Here is a 21,866-nt window from a genome sequence, read left to right as displayed (position 1 = left end):
AGAGTCCCAGTGTAGTTGCCAAATATTCCTACATGTTCCCCAGAGATATATACACCACAATCCTGACACTTGTACCTCCAACTGCTAAACCCTTAAACATCTCAACAACCTACCAAACTAGCAACTCCTCTCAGACAAAAATCTTCCCCGCACTCCCCACAAAATTACAAGCACCAACTTATAGTTCTTTGGGGGTGGGGGAGGGCAGAGAAAATGCTGTAAAGTTGGCAGAGGATGAGAAAGAACAGTGGTGGCCAACTGTGTGGAAAATTAACTTAGTACTAGGGTTCTAAGCAAAGTGGCATGCTGCATATATTTGCCACCCTGGAGATGCCATCTTGAGTGCAGAATCTAAGTTTTCAATTTTAAAAAATTGAATCTGTGAAGTAAACTGATCTGAGCTCACCTTAAGATGTTAACTCTGAAACTCAGTGATGATAACTTAAATGTCAACATTAACTATTTCACTATTGACCAGAACATGTAAGAAAAGAGACTACAAAGGTCTGTACAATTTACTGTGAATGACAAATAATTTTGGAGTCAAGAATGAATATTGCTTAGGAGAATTCTACCACTTTTCTTTTTTGCTACAGTCATGAAAGAACTAAGCCCAAAGAGCCCAGCAGACTCCAAGGGTGTATATGAATCCAACAGGAGAAGCCAAGCCCTTGGAGTCCAGCAGAGCATACATGATGATATTTTGATCATCTCCACAATACACTGTGAGTGGTGTCTCATTTTATGTCTCAAGTGTGTGGACCTTTGAAGAATATCACTTCTCCACATGCTCTGATGTCCCATATTTGACTTCTGGTTAATACTTGCATTTGGATAGTAGGTAAATATGTATGCAAGTTAGGTGCTCCTCTGCTTTTAGCAACATGCCAATACAACCTTTACTATTACAAAAGCTGACCTTCGCTACTCAGGGTTAAATTGAAATAATCCTAGACACAGGAGTAAATCCACTTATTCCTGTTCAAAAAGACAAACACTTGGAATCAGATTTGCCAAATTCCATTCAGTGTACAAATAATTTACAGTAAAAGTTTTAAAACTGTATTTAAGCTTAGGTCATGGGTATTTGTTTTAGAACACAATTTACACCCAACATTATTTAAGATGCAATGTTCTGGTCAACTCCACTTCATCTAAGATGATTTATGGATTGGGACAGAAGTCTTAGGTTGCTTTCATTTCTGCTATTTGAAAAGAAATGGTCATTCTGTACTCAAACAAATGAAAGACTTTTTTTTTGTATTAGACTCTATACAAAAAACATGCAGACAGCAACTTTATTGTCAGGAAGGGTGTTCCAAAAGTTGCGTATCTAGTACCAAACTTCACCATAGAAAACAAAGAATCAAAACATACTAGATATAATTTAACAAACAATTTCTTGGCATCAAAGGGAATTGGAAAGAAACCAGTAATTTATTCCTTCCCCTCTTTAGCAAGGTTATAATAATGAAATAATATTATGAATAATAATTATAATAATATGAAATAATATTCTGCTGTTCTAAGCACTTTGTTGGTGCTGCTGTAGTGGTTACACTCGACCATCACTGTATGAAAAATAATCATAAGAAAAAGCATTAGGAAGAGGCTGGTCAATTCTACTTATCCCTTTGCAGTGAAAAGATTTCTGGGACCAGCTAATGAAATTAATAATATCTGTGCACTCACTACCTCATTTAAAAAGTAATAAAGCACATCCCCTTCATCTTCACTGAAGGGATGACACTTGATGGGTCATAAAAAATGCTATTAAGAAAGTAGTAAACAGAAAAGACATCCACCCTAAGGGACAACAAGACAGATGAGAAGGCAGAGAATACAAGAGTTATATCCTTTCATAACAGCTATACAACAAACAAGATAAAGTACATGCTCCTAGATTCTAATATGGAACAGACCCTTTTAATAGCAACAGCAATTACTTTCAATCATTTCAAGACAAAAGTTTTAAGAAAGAAGCAGAGTAAAGTTTATTCTTGTTACCAATACTATTTTGCACTTTTCTAATTCCGTTCACTGTCAAAGTTCTACAGCTATTATAATCCTTACAGTACCCTCTTGAAAAAGGCAAGAATTACCAACTCCAGTTTTCAAGGAGTTAAGGTGGTGAGGGACTCATACAGGGCAGTTCAGGTTAAATTTTTCAAAAGTGGTTTCTGATTTTGGGTGACCAATTTGAGACCCCAAGCAACTGATTTTCAGGAATGCGGAGATCCATAACTCCAGCTGAATGCTGCTGGCCACCCAAAAATTGAGAGCCAGAAAATTTTTGTCAAGTATCAGGGAGTAGCTGTGTGAGTCTGTATCCACAAAAACAACAAGGAGTTAGTCTTTAAGGTACCACTGGACTCCTTGTTGTTTTAGAAAAATTTTGAAGCTTTTAAATTAAGTCTCTTTCCCAAGGCTGCAGAGCAATTCAGTGCGGCAGGAGCAGAGAGAGGTAGCCCTGTTTTGAAATAATTAGATCGGGGTGGGCAAACTGTGGCCCTGGGACCACAACCGGCCCTTCAGATGTTTTAATCTGGCCCTCAAGCTCCTGCCAGGAAGTGGGGTCCGGGGCTTGCCCTGCTCCATGCGTGTTGTGCCTCCGAGCAGCTCCCGGAAGCAGTGGCATGTCCCTCCTCCAGCTCCTATGCATAGGGGCAGCCAGAGGGCTCTACACGCTGCCCCCGCCCCAAGCTCCACCTCTGCAGCTCCCATTGGCCAGGAACCTCATTTCTGGCCCTACCCCAGAGCCCTCACCCTCTAACCCCAATTTCATGAGCATTAATGGCCCACCATACAATTTCCATACCCAGATGTGGCCCTCAGGCCAAAAAATTTGCCCCTCCCTGCATAAGATTATATTCCTTCTCCTCATGAGTAAAGTAAATTAGGGTGACAGGCATGCCAAAGTAGAGAACAAAAAAGCTTCGAAACAAACAACTTCAGCCTAAACTTTCTCCCCAAACTTGGCAGTTCCCAGGGTTTGCCCTTGAGGACCTTTGCTGTCACAGCTTTTGTTGGAGCTAACAAGATCCACCTATTATGTGCGTCAACAGAAATTATTTTAGTTTTTATACTTATCCAGGGACCGATAGCTTGCCACCCTGCTACAGACATATAGTTTATAAAAAACGAAACCAAATCTGAAACCAAATCTAAGGAAAGACAGATGTATACACACATATTTGAGATCAGTTGGATTGATATAGTTTAGTAGATAATTTAAGCAGTATCTAGTCCACTGCATTTTTACCATATTTTTCCCCCACCAGGGAACACAGATTGAAAATTCATCTAACTTCTCAGTTAGTATTCATCCAACTTCTCTGTTAGTATTCATCCTTCACCTGATGTTTTTGTAATGTACTCTTCATGTATCATATTTCACTACTTATAGAGCAGAATAGAAGCGTACAAACCTCCAGAGAAAGTTATTAAACAGCATTTCCTCAATAGTCCATTACAACTATTATAAATGACATGATTAATTTTTCAATTTGACCAAACCCTTAAAACATTGTTAATTCTCCCTTCATTATACAAACATTTCTGGCCACAGAGAAACGAGACAGAACAAAACCTCTGGGCATGCAGCAAAGCCCATCTTTTTCAAGGCTGTTGAGTAGGGGTTGGTTAAGGCAGATATATTTATGGGCAGTCCTCTGTTTTATGTTGTGATTTTCAATTATGAGATACTCAGTTGGGGCACTGGATGCATTCCTACACTGGCTTCCCATTGAACAACTGAGATTTTTCAAAAGCTTCTAATTCAGCAAATTTGAGTGGATTTTCACAGGAAGGGCAAAAGGCAGATCCCTGAATCAAAGGCCACACCCTCTGCCAAATTTAAGGTTCCTGTTCCAAAGCACGTCTCAAATGTCTCAAAAAAACAACAACAAAACAACAAAAAACCAAACCCCAAACCCATAAAATGGTTGCCAGCATTTTTTAACACTGGAAAAACAACTTATGTTTCTCTACCCTTGTTCTTGGAAATGGCCAAACAGTTTTGGCTGAAATTAAGCCTGAGACAGACACTCCAGCATGGGAAATTTCAGCCAAAATGGTTAAAGTTTGACTAAGTTATAAGCAACTGAAAATAGGGTCTTATAATTGGATGTACTGGGTAATCTCAATAATAGACGTTTCTACCAGTCTCATCTATGATACACACTTGAAGTTAATATCCATGTGAAACTGCAGAGTAAGACAACAAGTTGCACTTATCATGTACCTTGGACTGCCTGACCTGAACTCTGCATGAATCCCTCTCTATCACTCTTAGTCTAAAGTTACATCTACATTTAGGGTGGCATGTAGAGTACAGAGACTGCACGGGTATAAATACCACTGTAGATGGTGAGGCATGTCTTAAGTGAGTAGATTCCAGGGTAGCAGCCTGTTAGTCTGTATTCGCAAAAAGAAAAGGAGGACTTGTGGCACCTTGGAGACTAACAAATTTATTGAGCATAAGCTTTCGTGAGCTACAGCTCACTTCATCGGATGCATTCAGTGGAAAATACAGTGGGGAGATTTATATACACAGAGAACATGAAACAATGGGTGTTACCATACACACTGTAACAAGAGTGATCAGGTAAGGTGAGCTATTACCAGCAGGAGAGGGCAGGGGGTGGGAGGGACCTTTTGTACTGATAATCAAGATGGGCCATTTCCAGCAGTTGACAAGAACGTCTGAGGAACAGTGGGGGATGGAGGGGGGGAATAAACAAGAGGAAATAGTTTACTTTGTGTAATGACCCATCCACTCCCAGTCTAGAAAAATAGTTTGTGTAATGACCCATCCACTCCCAGTCTCTAGACTGGGAGTGGATGGGTCATTACACAAAGTCTCTAGACTGGGAGTGGATGGGTCATTATACAAAGTAAACTATTTTTCTAGACTGGGAGTGGATGGGTCATTACACAAAGTAAACTATTTCCCCATGTTTATTCACCCCCTCCACCCCCCACTGTTCCTCAAACGTTCTTGTCAACTGCTGGAAATGGCCCACCTTGATTATCAGTACAAAAGGTCCCTCCACCCCCCGCCCTCTCCTGCTGGTAATAGCTCACCTTACCTGATCACTCTTGTTACAGTGTGTATGGTAACACCCATTGTTTCATGTTCTCTGTGTATATAAATCTCCCCACTGTATTTTCCACTGAATGCATCCGATGAAGTGAGCTGTAGCTCACGAAAGCTTATGCTCAAATAAATTTGTTAGTCTCTAAGGTGTCACAAGTACTCCTTTTCTTTTTAAGTGAGTAGAGTATCCTATATGCCTGAATCCTAGTGCATGTACTATACACGGCTCTCTACACGACCAAGCAGTGCCTTCTATGTCTACACTGCTAATTTTTAGAAGTGCAGAATCCCACTGCCTCCCTGCTGCTGGAGCCTTTCTTCACCACAGTGAAAGGCTCTGAGAGGGGGTAGGCAGCAGGAAAAAGCTCTGGGAGTGGGGAGCTGCTGGTGCCTTTTCCCGCTGCCTCCCCCACTAGAGCCTTTTACTGCAGCATGTAGCTTCCTGTGTAATGCTTGTACTCTACATGCTACCACAAGTGTAGACATAGCTTAATATTAAAAAGCATGCGTTCCTCTAAACATGGAATTTCAAAATTTCACTGCTCTGAAATGCTGGCTGGGCAACATTCACTTCTGCAGTAGTGACAAGATTAAAGTCCAATATCTCTATCATGGTTATTGGGTTAGCTGGATCTGTGCTCCTTTTGAAAGCTTAGGACTTGTCTACACTTAAAGGGCTGTAGATGCGCTGCTGTAGCTCTTTGGTATAGACACTATCTACACTGATGGGAGGCTTTCCCCCATTGGTGTAGGTAATCCACTTCCCCAAGAGGCAGAAGAATTCTTCTGTTGAACTAACATAGGTTTACACCATGAGTTAGGTCGGTATAGCTACATCTCTTGTGTGTGGATTTTTCACACCCCTGAGAGACATCGCTATACCAAAGTAAATTCCTAGTGTAGATCAGGCCTTAGTCATCCCTTTTCCAGTTATAAAGCTTTCATCTCTAGCTCTTTAGAGTTACAAGATTCTGAAGGGTATGGGGGCTGCTCTGTATTAATCTAAGAACACTATATGTTTGATATGATTTTCTAAGGCCTTGTATTCACTGCTAAATACGATGTGTTTTTTTAATCTCTGGGTAACTAACATGCACGATCTCAGCTGAGGTAAAAAACACACTGACCAGACACTTGAGTTTTACTGCAAGGTAAACATACATATGCCCCCTCCCAGGGTTGACCTCACGAAGATTACCTTGCAGTAAAACGATGTTCCAGTTGGAAGAAGAAATTGATGATTGAGCCTGGTATTTTCTTTTATGTGGTTTTTTTTATTTACAAGGAACGTACAAAGTTCTGCTGCTCCAAATGCAGGAGGAACTAAAAACAAAAGCAGTAGTTTCTTAGCTTACAAGCCCAAACTTCTTTGAGCCAGCAATCCCCACCCAGACCCTTTCTCTAGGTGTCTCTCGGGACCACATTGGGCCTATAGGTTGCTGTTTGGCTTTCTTGCTCTGCCTTTGAGTCTCTCAGCTCACTTCTCAATTGTCATTGCAGCTGTCATTCTGGTGTCCCCATGCTGGAGGGCAAGAGCAACCTTGGCAAACAGATCCAGGAATGTGGACTTTCACATCCAAAAGTTCTGCAGCCACCGTTCAGTGTCCCAAACCTGCATTACAATGTGATCCCACCAGTCATGGGCCCAGAAGTGGCTCTCTGGCATCTCAAACTGCTCCATGAATGCCACCAATAACCTTGAATTGTTTTTCACTGTGTCCCTTAGCAGCCTGTGTTGGAAGAAATCATCTCCCCCATTGTGTGGTTTTCCCTGTAGCTCTGCAAATATAGAATTGTGCATCCTGTATTTGCAACTTTCATGAGACTAATGCAGAGGTCTGCAGGCTCCATGCTTCTGTTAGATGGTGGACATCAAAAAGTGCCAGGCAGATTTGTGGGACTTTTTAAAGAGGCACAAAAATTATGGCATATGGATGGCATTATGGGATGGAGAAGGTTGCATGCTGGGAACTTGACCCCTAGCCTCAAGAGATCCCAGGGCAAGTCATTCTATCCCACAACACATTGCAAAAATTTCCCAAAAGGCACTGCAATGGACAGTGGTGCATGCCACACTGGGATACCTACCTATGGTGCACTGCACTTTGCACTGTGCAGCTGATTCTGTTGAAAAGTGCAGCTGATCCTGTCCATCTACCTATCTTATCTATTTAAGTAGATAAACCCACTTATCTATTTAAGTAGATAAACCCCAGCTACTAGGGTGTAAATACTGCCCTGCTACTCCCAGTCTTTCCCTGTCTCTCTGGGATTCTGAAGAGAGGGGCACTATTGGGAGGAAGGAAAAAGGTGCCATGAGAGTGGGAGAGTCCAAGTGGAGAGGCAGGGACAGCTCATGGTGTGGGGATGAGGCCATAGAAATGAAGCCAGAGGACTCCCCATCTCACAGTGTGGCTAGGTCTTGGATTACCTCAATCTGGCCCTGGGCTGTTGGTGTAAAGAGTCAGCCTCCTCCTGCCTTGTCCATATTTGAGCTACTGAAGTACTGTGGGACGTATGCCTTCAGTTTGTGGAGTCTGAACTGTTCTTGAAGTCAGAAGAGGAGTAGGGGGCAAAGAATAGAGACAGAAAAGAAAAAAAAATCAGATTTAGAGAACTCAGCAAAACAGTGAAATACAGAGAATAAAGGATGGGTCATGTCTCACCATTGGCAGCAGTGGGGGATTTAAGACAAGTAATGGAGCTGTGATGGGGGAAGAAATTCATTAGTGTGAAGAAATGAAGAAAAAATTCAGGAGAATGGGGAGGCCAGTAAAGTGGAACAGAAAAATAGAATCTCAGAATATTTCCCTTAGTTACATGAACAGCAGCCCTCTGCGAAATACCAAAAATATATAAAATGCAATATGAAAAGCAACAAAAAATAGCATTTTTCTATTCAGATATCAATGGTGTGTGTCCTTCTCATCCCCTGTCAACTTAGGCAACAGGTTTTAACCATTGTTTCTAAAATGGTGTGAACACACTTTGTCCCTCACTATACTTGCAAGGACAAAATGTGTTCAGCAATCTGTTGTCAGCAACAGATGCTTTTTGTACAGGAGGTAAGATTTAACTGTATTATTTATAATTTACACGTTTTTAGCTTTGTTTATACTAGGACAATTACCTATTGCTGACAAAAGGTGCCTGCAGTAGTTGCAAGCTGAGTTGGTTTTTAGTGATTTAAATACAAACACAGACGAAAAGAAGCTGATACCAGCACAGTTTCAGAAACCATCACTGAAACCTAAAACCGAAGTTTCGTAGTGGAGTGAAGGTTTATGACAAATGTAGAAAAAATCTTCGAGGTTTTTCTGTTCCTTTTAAAATATATATTGCGACAGGGTCAGACCAGATGGCTACAGGAGAGTAATAGAAGGCAGATATATTAGCCCCAGGTTAAGTAGGTCCCTTTTCCCAGGGTAAGGTAACAGGGAAGGTTCCAGAACAATCAGGAACCTTCTGGAGACAATTAAGACAGGCTGATTAGAACACCTGCAGCCAATCAAGAAGCTGCTAGAATCAATTAAGGCAGGCTAATCAGGGCACCTGGGTTTAAAAAGGAGCTCACTTCAGTTTGTGGTGCGTATGAGGAGCTGGGAGCAAGAGGTGCTAGGAGCTGAGAGTGAGAACGTGTATTGTTGGAGGACTGAGGAGTAAAAGCATTATCAGACGCCAGAAGGAAGGTCCTATGGTGAGGATAAAGAAGGTGTTGGGAGGAGGCCATGGGGAAGTAGCCCAGAGAGTTGTAGCTGTTGCACAGCTGTTCCAGGAGGCACTCTAGACAGCTGCATTCCACAGGGCCCTGGGCTGGAACCCAGAGTAGAGGGCGGGCCCCCAAACCTCCCAACTCCTGGTCAGACACAGGAGGAGTTGACCTGGACTGTGGGTTCAGAAAAATGGCCAAACTGAGGGCTGCCGTGAAGCTCCAAGGTGAGCAAATCCGCCAATAAGCGCAAGACCCACCAAGCTAGAGGAGGAACTTTGTCACAATATATATTTTTAAAACTAAAGATATGTTGGAGAGTTGATTTATTTTAAAGGCAACTGGCAAAGGATTGATTAAATATGGGCGTGTTGCACTTTTGCCTTCTTTATAGTGTAATAAGAATATCAGAGGGTGTTTTAATTTTTCCCCTTTTTATTTTTGGAAATATACAGAATGTCCACTCCTGTCTTCCTCTGTTCTGCTTGAGGACTACAAAATGCATGGAGTCTTGTCTGCCATATTTTTGGCAGAAGCTTACAACCATTGAAGCTTTCACAGTGATAATGGCATGAATGGATAATGGATGCAAACACCATGTGGTCTAATCCTGCCCAGAGCAGAATTCAACAGCAAGCTAATGATATGAGCTACAGGAGCCTTTTCTGCACTAGAACTTCCATTGTTATGGTCTTTGGAAGAGCTGCAGTGGTGTTAGCAACAAGGGGAATTTTTTGCCAAAATTTTGCTACTGTAGCCTCAGAGGGTGTATATTATTAGGGCCACTGAACAGTGAAGTCAGGATGGCTTAGAGCAGTGGTTCTCAATCCGTGGTCCAATCAGCACATGGCTGTGGCCCACATGACATCCACAGGGCCATACAGGTAGTATTGGATGGAGCCCAGAATGGTAAATAGGTTGAAAAACACTGACTTAGATACTGGATTTGGGCATTTCTATCTGAAATGAAGACTGACAAATCTTGAGATTGTGTAGGCAGAAGTTTAGAACAGGACAGAAAAAACCCACATAGAATTTCTCAGGGAGAACCTGCAGAAAAACTCCCTTTCTCTCCAACCGGAAAGAAATAGGCAGATAGCTCTTCTAGGATACTAGCCAAACAGTTAAGCAAAACTACAATGGAGCCGAGTCTGGAAGGAATCTGTTTGTACACTTGGAGCTGATCATGTTCCTTTCCTGGTATGTGAAGACGAGGCCCCCCGACTCCAACACACGATATGAGATTTTCGCCCACAGAAACGAAGCAGAAAGTATCAATCCTGGGCCAGCAGAAAGAGTTTATTCTGATATTCTGCTTATTGGGACTCTCTCTCTAACAGGATGAAAAGGATCCTCTAGATCAAAGGGACTTCCTGCAAGAAGAAGATGAGAACTAATGAAATTCCTCATTCTGGGAAGTAAAACTAAAGTGAGAGGATGATGATGACTACACAGAGGAGCAAGGAAACTGGGGAAGAAGGATACTTAAGGGATTCAGTGTTCTAATATCACATTACCTTTCTGGAGGTTTAGAGACCTTTGTAAGGGAAGGTCTGTCAGTTAAGTACAAAGACAAACTTTGAGATCCCAATTATGGTGCCGCTTGTGGCACAAACTGACAGTGGAAACATACATGGATCTTCCCATGTGTAGTGATACAACAAGAAGAGACTCTGAGGATGATTCAGCTCAAAAGAATGTGGCAAAAGGATGAAAACCCAATGTCAATTACTGTGACCTCAAGCCTTGTGCAATGAGACCCACTTTCTGTTGGAAATGTCACTACAGCTATGATAATACGGGAAGATAAGGCCTTGGCATCAACCACGAGGAATGGAAAAATGGGCATTTCCATGCCATGGAACAGTGGCTAATGGGCTATGTACACTTGTTCCCATTTCTCAGAAGCCACATCCTGGATGACAGAGTGCAGCACTGAAGCCACTCCAGGGAGTTTGTAGGAGGGAGAAAGAATAAAATCAGCATGGCTCAGGAAAGGTCGTATTGCCAATGCCAACACTGCTCCTGCATCTGTGTTCAGACAGAAAAACTGACCATGGATACCACTACCCAGGTCTTGGTGTGGATTTGCAGATACTTGTGGCCTGCATTTCCTCATCATAGAAAGCCTTGGTGGGAGTACCATCAAGTGAGAGAGGTGTCTACTGGTAGAATCTCTCCGAAAACAGGTGGGAGAACTACAGGAAGAGCTGGCTAGACTGAGCACATGAGAAATTCACTGAAAACATCCATACAGAGAACTCCAAGGGTGAGGAAGTAATCCAGCTGGAGGGGACTGTAGTAGCATTACCGGGGAGGAAATGGCTTCTTTAGAGGGAGGAGGCTGGCTGCTGGTTACTTCTTGCAGCAGGCCGTGCTCCACTTCTGCTCTCAACCCACCATCCATAGAGAGAAAAAAATGGTATGCTGCCCTGGCAATGTGAGATGAGGAATCTTTCCCAAAGGAGGAAGAGGAGAAGCCATGTACCATCAGTGCTGGGAACATTATGGCCACCACTCTCAAAAGGAAACAATGGGTGGTGGTGGTGATCGATGACTCCCTTGCAAGGATAACATAGGGATCCAGTGCTGGCCTGACCTGGTATCCTAGGAAGTTTGCTGCCTGCCAAGAGTCTTTATCTGACACATTATGGAAGGATTGGTGAGGATCATCCGACCCAGTGACTACTACCCTATGCTGCTCATCCATGTGGGAACTAACGATACTGCGAGGTATGACCCTGAGCAGATCAGAAGTGACTCCAGGTCTCTGTGAATGAGGGTGAAGGAGTTGGGGATGCAGGTGGTGTTCTCATCTATCCTTCCAGTCAAGGGCAAGGTCCCAGCCAGAGACAGACACATTCTGGAGGTGAATGCATGGTTGCACAGATGGTGTCACCAAGACTTCAGCATCCTCAGCCATGGGATGCTGTTCTAAGAAGACTGCTGAGCAAAGATGGAGGTCCGCTGATAAAGGAAGGGGAAGAGTATCTTCAGATACAGCCTGGGTAACTTAGTGAGATGGACTTTAAACTAGTTTGGTGGGGGCAGGAGACAAAAGCCCACAGATAAGTCCAAAACATGGAAATCTGGGTAAAGGATCCGAATCTGGGCAGCAATCATAACAGGGACAAAGAAGAGACAAGAGGGAACACAGAGGGGAAATCTAATGAACATCTTAGATGTCTGTATACTATTGCAAGACGTATGGGGAATAAACAGGAAGAACTAGAAATACTAGTGAATAATCACAATTACAATATAGTTGGCATCACAGAAAATTGGTGGTAGAACTCACTTGACTGGAATATTGGTACAGAAGAACACAGATTGTTCAGGAAGGACAGGCAGGGAAAAGAGGGAGATGGCATTGTCTTGCATATCAAAGATGTATACACTTGCACTGAGGTTGAGATAGAAGTGGGAGGCAGATGTGTTGAAAGTCTCTGGGTAAAGATAAAAGGGGTAAAAACAAGGGGTTACTACAGACCACCTAACAAGGAAGAAGAGATGGATGAGGCTTTTATTAAACAACTAAAAATCATCCAAAACACAGGACTTAGTGATGAAGGGGGACTTCAAACTAGCTAGACATCTACTGGAAAAATAATACAGCAGGGTGCAGATTATCCAACAAATTCTTGGAATACACTGGAGACAACTTTTTATTACAGAAGGTGGAAAAAGCGACTAGGGGAGAGACTGTTCTAGAATTGATTATGACAAATAGGGAGGAACTGGTTGAGAATTTCAAAGTGGAAGGCAGTTTGGGCGAAAGTGATCATGACATGATAGAGTTAATGATTCTAAGGAAGGGTAGGAGGGAAAACAGCAAAATATAGACAATGGACTTCAAGACGGCAGACTTTAGCAAAATCAAAGAATTGGTAGGTGAGAGCCCATGTTAAGTAAATCTAAGGGAAAAAAGTTCAGGAGAGTGGGCAGTTTTTTGAGATTTTAATTGGAGCATAAGAGCAAATTATCCCAATGTGTTGGAAAGAGAGGAAGTCTGGTAAGAGAACACCCTTGCTACACCAGGAAAAAAGTGGAAACTACACCAAATTATGAAGGCTGAATATAAAAAACAACGCAAGCATGTACAGACAAAATTAAAGAGGCCAAGGCACACCATGAGATTGAACTAGGTTGAGACATAAAGGGCAACAAGAAAGCCTTTTACAAATACATGAGAAGCAAGAGGAATACCAAGGACAGGGCAGGCCCATTCCTCGATGAGATGGGAAAGACAGTAACAGAATACGCAGCAATGGCCAAAGTATTAAATGACTTTTTGATTTCAGTTTTCACCAAAAATGTTAGTAGTGATTGGATGGCTAACCTAGTGAACATCTCTGTAAAAAGGTTGGATCTGAAGCTCAAATAGGAAAAAGAATTACTTAGACAAGTTAGGTGTCTTCAAGTTGACAGGTCCTGATGAAATACATCCCAGAATACTTAAGGAACAGGCTAAAAAGATCTCTAAGCCATTAACAATTATTTTTGAGACTTGTGGAGGATGGGACAGATCCCAGAGGACTGGAAAAGGGGTTGAGGTCCCGATCTATAAAAAAGGGAATAAAAACATCCCAAGGAATTATAGACCAATCGGCTTAATTTCGGTACCCAGTAAAATAATGGAGTAAATCAAGCAATCTATTTGTAAGCACCTAGAAGAAAATAAGGTGATAAGTAACAGTCAACATGGATTTGTCAAGCACAAGTCAAACCAACCTAATATCTAGAGCCCTACCAAATTCACGGTCCAGTTTGGTCAATTTCATGGTCATAGGATTTAAAAAAATAGTAAATTTCCTTATTTCAGCTATTTAAATCTGAAATTTCACAGTGTTGTAATTGTAGGGGTTCTGGCCAAAAAAGGAGCTGGGGGTGGCAGAAGGTTATTGTAGAGGGGGTGCAGTACTGCTACCCTTACTTCTGCACTGCTGCTGGTGGTGACACCGCCTTCAGAGCTGAGCAGCTGGAGAGTGGTGGCTGCTGAGGGCCCAGCTCTAAAGGCAGAGCCGCTGCCAGCAGCAGCGCAGAAGTAAGGACGTCAAGGTATGGTACTGTCACCCTTCTGTGCCGCACTAGCGGGGCGCTGCCTTCAGAGCTGGGCGCCCAGTCAACAGTCGCCACTCTCCAGCTACCGAGCTCTGAAGGCAGTGCAGAAATAAGGGAGGCAATACCGCAACCAACCCTAATATAACTTTGTGACACCCCTTGCAACTCCCTTTTGGGCAGGACCCCCAATTTGAGAAATGCTGGTCTCCCCCGTTAAATCTATATAATATAGGGAAAAATCACACAAAAGAGTGTCAGTGACGTGTTTTTCATGGCCGTGAATTTGGTAGGGCCCTACTAATATCCTTTTCTGATGGGGGGAAAGCAGTAGATGTGATCTTTCTTGACTTTAATAATGCTTTTGATACTGTCTGACATGACCTTCTCATAAACAAACTAGAGAAATATAGCCTAGATCAGAGGTGAGCAAACTACGGCCCGCGGGCCACATCCAGCCCATGGGACCATCCTGCCCGGCCCCTGAGCTCCCGTGGAGGCTAGCCCCCGGCCCCTCCCCCACAGCAGCACCGCCGCACCACACTGCCAGCGCTCTGGCCCGCCACTCCTGCTGGGCAGCGCGGGCGGCATGGCTGTGAGCTCCTGCTGCTCTGAGCAGCATGGTAAGGGAGCGGGGGGGTTGGATAAGGGGCAGGGGGTCCCTGAAGGCAGTCAGGAGACAGAGAACAGGGGGCGGTTGGATGGGGCAGAGGTTCGGGGGGAGGCAGTCAGGGGATGGGGTCCCCGGTGGGTGGTTAGGGGTGGGGGGTCCCAGGAGGGGGTAGTCAGGGGACAAGGAGCCAGGGGGTTGGCTGGGACGGGGGTTCTGAGGGGGGCAGTCAGGGGGTGGGAAGGGACAGATAGGGAGCAGGGGCCAGGCTGTTTGGGGAGGCACAGCCTTCCCTACCTGGCCCTCCATACAGTTTCACAACCCCGATGTGACCCCCGGGCCAAAAAGTTTGCCCACCCTGGCCTAGATGAACCTAGTATCAGCTGTGTGCACAAGTGTTTGGAAAAGCATATTCAGTGAGTAGTTATCAATGGTTCATAATCAAGCTGGAAGTTTCATGTCTAGTGGGGTCCCGCAAGGATCTGTCCTGGGTCTGGTTCTATTCAGTATCTTCATAAATGATTTGGACAATGGTATAGGGAGTACACTTATAAATTTGTAGAGGATACCAAGCTGGGAGTGGTTGCAAGCACTTTAGAGGACAGGATTAGAATGATCTTGACAAACTGGGAAAATGGTCTGAAATAACTGGTCTGAAATTCAATAAGGACAAAGGCAAAGTACTATACTTACGAAGGAATAATCAATTGCACAAATACAAAATGGGAAATGACTGACTGGGAAGGACTACTGGGGGATAAGGATCTGGGGGTTATAGTGGTTCTCATACTAAATATGAGCCAACAAGGTGAGGAGGTCAGACTAGATGATCATAACAGTCCCTTCTGACCTAAATATCTATGAATCTATGAATGTAATACTGCTGCAAAAAAAGCAAACATCATTCTGGGATCTATTAGCAGGAGTGCTATAAGCAAGACATGAGAAGTAATTCTTCCACTGTACTCAGCACTGATAAGGCCTCAGCTGGAATACTATGTCCAGTTCTGGGCACCACATTTCAGGAAAGATGTGGACAAACTGCAGAAAATCCAGAGTTAAGCAGTAAAAATGACTGAAGGTCTAGAAAACGTGACCTATGAGGAAAGATTAAAATATTGGGTTTGTTTATTCTGGAGAAAACTGAAGGGGGATATGATAACAGTCTTCAAGTACATAAAAGGTTGTTATAAAGAGGAGGGTGATAAATTTTTTATCCTTAACCATGGATGACAGGACAAGATGTAATGGGTTTAAATTGCAGCAAGGGATGTTAGGTTAGACCTTAGGAAAAACAAATTACCTCGGGAGATTATGGAATCTCTGTCATTGGAGATATTTAAGAACAGGTTAGACAAATACCTGTCAGGGATGGTTTAAATAATACTTAGTCCTGCCTCAGTGCAGGAGACTGGACTAGATGATCTATCAAGGTCCCTTCCAATGCTACATTTCTATGACTCTAATTCTGCTGAATTCTTGAGGATTAAATATTGGTTGTGGAGTGTCTCCACTCATGTTGTAATGTGCCTTGGGAGGGAGAGAAGGACTATTTGGGCTTTTTGCAGGGGTCAGAATTTGGCTTAGGATCTTTAATGATAAAAGGAGAAAGGGAACAGATCCAGGTAATATATCACCATATTTCTCGAGTATGGTATGAGTGTGAAATGGATGTATTCACCATCAACTGCTCCCTGCAAAACTTCTTTGTAATTTATTAATTTATATCTCAGATGTAAATAATAACTTATTGTAGTGTTCTATACATCATATTTGCATAAATAAAGGTAAATTACAGCTCTGTGGACAAATGCTAGACAATACTACATCAGTGTTTAAAAGGTGTCTAGATCCTATCATAGTTTATAAAGAAAGGGCCAGATATTTACTTCTCATAACATTCTCCAGGATTTCTCTGGATCACTCCTTTTCAAAGAGCAACATCTCCAACAAACACTGTTTTAAAAGCATAATGATTTCAGACAGTTTGATGTTTTCTCACTTGCAATCATCAGTACTGGAAATGAAGGTTACTCAACTGTCTGGTAACAAATCAGTGACATTTCTTCTGGGTTCAATACTCTCCTGCTTTTCATCCATGCATTTAAGACATCTCAGACATGCATTTTACAATGTTACTGAGACTTCAGACATCAAGTAAAAATAAAATTGAAACCAAACGTATCTTTTGATTTAAAAAAATATTACCATAGCAATTGATAATTGTGAATTGTTAACAGAAAAATTCATTACGGTCATAGATTTCTACCTAGACTTAACTCTTCAAATATAACAAAGAATACACAAGAATGTTACAAGAAATGGTTGTGATTCATACTTGAGAGTTTTTACAAAACCTTTGGAAACATAATCAGTCCCAGCTTCTTTCAAAGGTAAAGATGCAACATAAAATGCAGGAATTTAACTGAATTGTACGGAGGAGTGTGGGAGCTTTTTAACCTATGGTTTACTAAATTAGTTAGAAAATAAAGCATTCAGTGAAACCTAGTAATAAATTAGATGAGGAGACATAGTTTAAAAAAGTTATTTCAGTGAACCACAGTAGAATGAAACAACTGTACAAGAATATTCATTCCTACTTTTTTTGGTCTGTCAGGCATAGAAATTCAGAAAATAACGTGACTACATTCCACAGTAGATGAATATTTCCACTCATTCATATTGAAGTAAATAGCTTGTCACTTTTTAAAAGTTGTTTCCTAGTTACAGCTTTTAAGTTTTTCAAGACTATGACAATCTCTTTGTGTGATTTGTCAATGCCTACCGCAGTGGGATCCTGATCCTGCTTGGACTGTCTGTGCACTATTGCATTAAAAATAGTAAACTTTTTTTGAAGTACAACAAGATGCAATAATTTTGAGTGGTTGACAGTCTGTTGAATCCTGGTTGCTGAAGCCACTTGGAAACAATCAACTTTTCTGCATAGTAAGTAATTTTCCATTTACTTCAAGAACAGGTTTGACTTGATTTGGGCAGGCTTGGTTGCTGTCATGGGAGAATTTCTGCTTCTAGAGGGAACAAGTTAAATGCAATCTTCTATCTGGGATTCAGACAGTTTTGCTGACAGATTATGAAAGTACTAGGGGAGCTTTAATCTATAAGCTGAGAGTTGGACTCATTTTCCTCATTGCTCGTAAAAAGCAAGTGGGGACATATTGGTTTTTCTGACAGTTAAGGTTAATACCTCCCTGTGGAAGATGGGATGCCAACATTTCTCAAATGAGTGAATACCAGGCCTGTACTCAACAAGCCATTTCTTGATATTGGAAATTCTTTCCAACTATTGCCTTGTCTTTAACTATCCTTTTGGAGACAAGAGTATTGAGAAGATTGCAAAAAGGGCAACTCTGTCATCTAGAATCCTTAAATTTTCATTCATACTATTCATTCTGGTTTAAGACCTGCACTAATATTGTGAGGTGACAAACTTCTGGCAATGGACCATGAATAGGCATTCATGATGATTCTTTTAAATCTTTCAGTAACTTCTTATACTGTTAACTGTGAGGGCTTTTTTTAAAAAAACTTGCCAGCAGATTCGGTGTCTGGGATGGATGGTATTACGCAAGTAGTTTTATTCCTGTCTGAGAGGTGGCAAAGGGTTTTTAAATAGTCGCTCCTCTGACCTAAGAATCTCTTGTGTGGGGGCTCTGCAAAGCTCTGTTTTGCCACCAGATTGAATCAAAGTGTATTTGATGTTCCTGTGGTAAGATAGTGAGATGATACCTTTGTGAGCCACCAGTTTGCAAATTAAATGTGCATCATCGGGCCCAGATGGTGCTAAGTTTGTCCTTTACCTGTTTAAACTCAAACTTAAGCTGTGGATAAGGGTGAGATGGCTGGAGTTCATTCTGGAGAAGATGCTGAGGATGTGTCCACTTTTTGCCCAAGAAGTTTGCAGTTTGGGAGTGTTCTGGGATCCCAACCTTTTGTAGTGCCCTAGGTGGTGTCAGTCGCAAACACCACCTTGTTGAACATGTATCCAGTTATGTACTTTAGATTTTCTCTTTGGTTTTGGACTTTGTTACTATAATACAGATTTTTGTGACTTCTAGAAAACACTACTAAAATGTGCTCCACTGGGCTACACTTGAAGACCATTTGAAAACTACAACTGGTGAAGAAGGAGGTTACTTACCTTATATAGTAACTGGAGTTCTTAGAGATGTGTCCCCCACGGGTACTTGATGTCAGGAAGTGTGCACACCTGTGTGCTCTTGACTGAAGCTTTTAATTAGCAGTGTCTTCAGGGCCATGCCTGCGCCCTAGACATCCTCATACTCTGGTATGAGGGTATATGGGCAGTGGAATGGGAGGGCAGACTTGCCACCACTCCCATCTCTTTTCAACCATAAAAATGTGGTAAAACGATTCCGAGGCAGATAAGAAGGAGGGTAGGTAGTAGAGCACCCAAAGGAGGACACAGCTTAAAGAACTCCAGTTACTGTACAAGGTAAGTAATCTCTCCTTCTTTGAGCAGTGCCCCTATGGGTGCTCCACATTAAGAGATTCCTGAGCAGTATCTCAATTACGGAGGACGGTGTCGAGTAGGCAGATTCAGTACAGACCATAGAACAGTATCATCAAAAGCCACATCATATCTGTTTAACGGCGTTAGGCACAGGGGTGTTGTAAAATGGGACCCTACCCACACCCTAAGTTATTCCTGTGGGATGGAAAACAACCGGTATTTCATGACCCCCAATGTTATCAAGAGGAAGAGTCTGGGTGTAGTTTTCCACCTGTGAGAAGGTAAGACACTAGTAATTTTAGGGGACTTTCTTCCCCGGGATCTACCTAGTGAGGTTACACCAGCAGGGCCTTGCCTACTGGGTCCTTAGAACACTCTGGAATTGGGTTTAAGGCTGCAACCAAATTACCAATTACCCTCCCTTTTGAGGGACATCACAGCTGCTTGTGAGATCCTGGGACTGAGCTTCAAAACTGGAGACTATGGCGAAGGAGCTTCCAAATTGCCTCGCCCTTTCGTCACAGTACCTCCTCCCCAGTTGCTCCTCTTACCCACGTCAGATGTGTCTGAGGTGGGGTGCTTCCAACCAGTTACTAGATAAGAGTTAACATACTCTTAACTGGGGTAGTAGCTATATCTTGAACTGAACTGTTTAAAATGGGGCACACACAAAATAGCAGATCAAAATCAAAGAGTTTTATCTTTCCCAGGAACAGCCTAAAAACAGGAGAAAATGTATTAGCCAGCTTCAAAATATACTAAGCAGGTCAAAGGTTTTAAATATACTAAAGCAATCCTTATACTCTGTAGGTATACATACAACCCCCTCCACCCTTTAAACCGTAAGTCTCTTTCTCCCCAGTAGGTGTGAGTGAGTGAAGACCCACCTCCTAAGTGGGTGAATGCACTTGCTGAATACTCATTGGGGGAGTGGTCTGCTCACTGACCTGGCAGTCCAGTGTCAAAAATGGGGAGAAAAAGAGAAAAGAAAAAAATATGTCCTCTTCTGAGCTTAGGACTGCCCGGCCTGCTGCAAGGTGGGGTTGCCTCTGGTGCACAGCTCATGCATATCTTTGCCTTGGGACTGGACTGGGAAAGCCTCCACAGATCTGGCTGCAGTTAGCCCACAGGACTCTCCAGCCTCTCCCTGGCTCAGTGGCTGCTAGGAACTCCCCAGGCAGATTCTATTTACAACTCCCTGCCTGGTTGGTCTCAGAGCAGTATGGGGAGAAGGGTTACTGGAATCCCACAGCTTGGCCTCCTCCCAGCTACTCCATTTACTCTCCCTAGCTAGGGTCTCTGTGACTGTCTCTCATTCCCTTTACAGCATGTCTCAGACACTCCCTATAGGCCCATCCTGTTTCTAGTACTGTTGTTCATGCCCCTTTATGGGGTCCTGCTTGGCTTGGTCTGTCACTGCTTCACAGTGGGTTTTCTGCTTTCTGTACTGACTGTCTCTATTGTACTGTTCTGAGCTTGCTGGCTCTCACACACATGTTGTTGTGTCTTTAGGAAGCTCCCCTCTGGCCTCTCACACTGCACTTCCCCTCCTGGCTTCTGGCCAGAGCACCTCACCCTCTCTGGTACTGCTCTCTCTGTCTTTCCCCCAGCACACACAGAGGCCGGGACAAAACACTACAATTAACACACCTTCAAAATCCACCAACCATTCACAGCCTCATAAAATACCAGTACTACTGCCCCTTTACAAACAAGCAAACATCCTACACCTCCTGTCCCCAACAATCCATCACCCAAATGAATCAGACTACATAAAGTAGAAGTCTCAATTTATGATTTCTGTCACCCTCTTCATTCACTGACAGCCATCTCTCCCAGGCAGAAGCAGGGCTTCCTATCACAGTAATAATATGGGAGAAGTAGAAGGGACTCAATTTGTTGATGTTGCTACTGGCTGGCTCCCCTCTTGAGAAATTTTACACTAGTTCTCAGATTTGAATTGTCAATTCATGGCAGAGCTCTCTTGGTGGATGAGTCAGTAATTAAAAACTGCATCTGGATTCTAAAATATATAATCTGGATTTTGTACTCTTATGGATATTTTTCTACTATATAAGACCCAAAAGCTCCTGAAATTCACAGGATAACCCAACCTAGTGAGAGGTAAGTAAATTAAAATAGAATAGATTAGCCTGCCATTTCCAGGTGTCTAAGAAAGTATCTACACACATACTGTCTATGTGTGGGGAACTTGAGGACAGAAAGAGGAATTTCTGAGTATGATCAGCAGAGCCCCACCTGATATAGTTAATGCCTATTATGGAAGTTAAGCTGGAATGAGTCAAAGACTACACTTAGGAATAGTTGTTGCAGAATGCCTAATAAAATGTGCTGCACTTACCAAAGAAGCATAACCCTCCTCCCCATCCAATTGATTAGCCTCTTTGACTGCAGAGCTTAAAAGGGCACCAAAGCAATGGTTCAGCAGCAATGGAGGCTGCATTCAGCTAGATCAAGACCTTTGTCACTCCTGCACTAAATGTTTCTGAATATTTTGAGATTATTTTAAAAATAATTTATTTTCATATTTTGATTATTATAAATGATTTTGTACATTACTTATTTTATTTAATACATGTTACTATTTGATTAACCTAAAATTGATAAGGAAGTGATCAACAGCAGGCAAATGCAATACTGAATACAACTGATAGAAGGATGGTCACATCACTCAATATTAAATTTACTTTCGAAAAAACAGAAAAACAACTAAGGCTGCTATATACATTTGAATAAAATTATATGTACTGCTTTAAAGATAAAATGCTTAGGGCTAAAGTTATTTTGAAGTGCCACTTAACTATTTAAGATGAATACATCAAACTGTTTTACGAACAATAGCCATTTAACTAATATTTTAAAAAAACTAGTTTTTACC

The 21,866-nt window shown here is 42.3% G+C and overlaps 1 protein-coding gene across 12 annotated transcripts in view; it reads right to left on the bottom strand.

Annotated features, from left to right (window-relative positions):
- The window catches only part of PKP4 (plakophilin 4), a 241,943-nt gene that overhangs the window by 27,818 nt on the left and 192,259 nt on the right, over nt 1-21,866 (bottom strand). The gene's annotated exons all lie outside the window — the stretch shown is intronic.

Source organism: Lepidochelys olivacea (assembly GCF_965140295.1).
Source record: "Lepidochelys olivacea isolate rLepOli2 genome assembly, chromosome: 11".
NCBI lineage: Eukaryota > Metazoa > Chordata > Testudines > Cheloniidae > Lepidochelys > Lepidochelys olivacea.
Note: the sequence above shows the minus strand (reverse complement) of the source record. Positions and strands in the feature narration are given on the sequence as shown.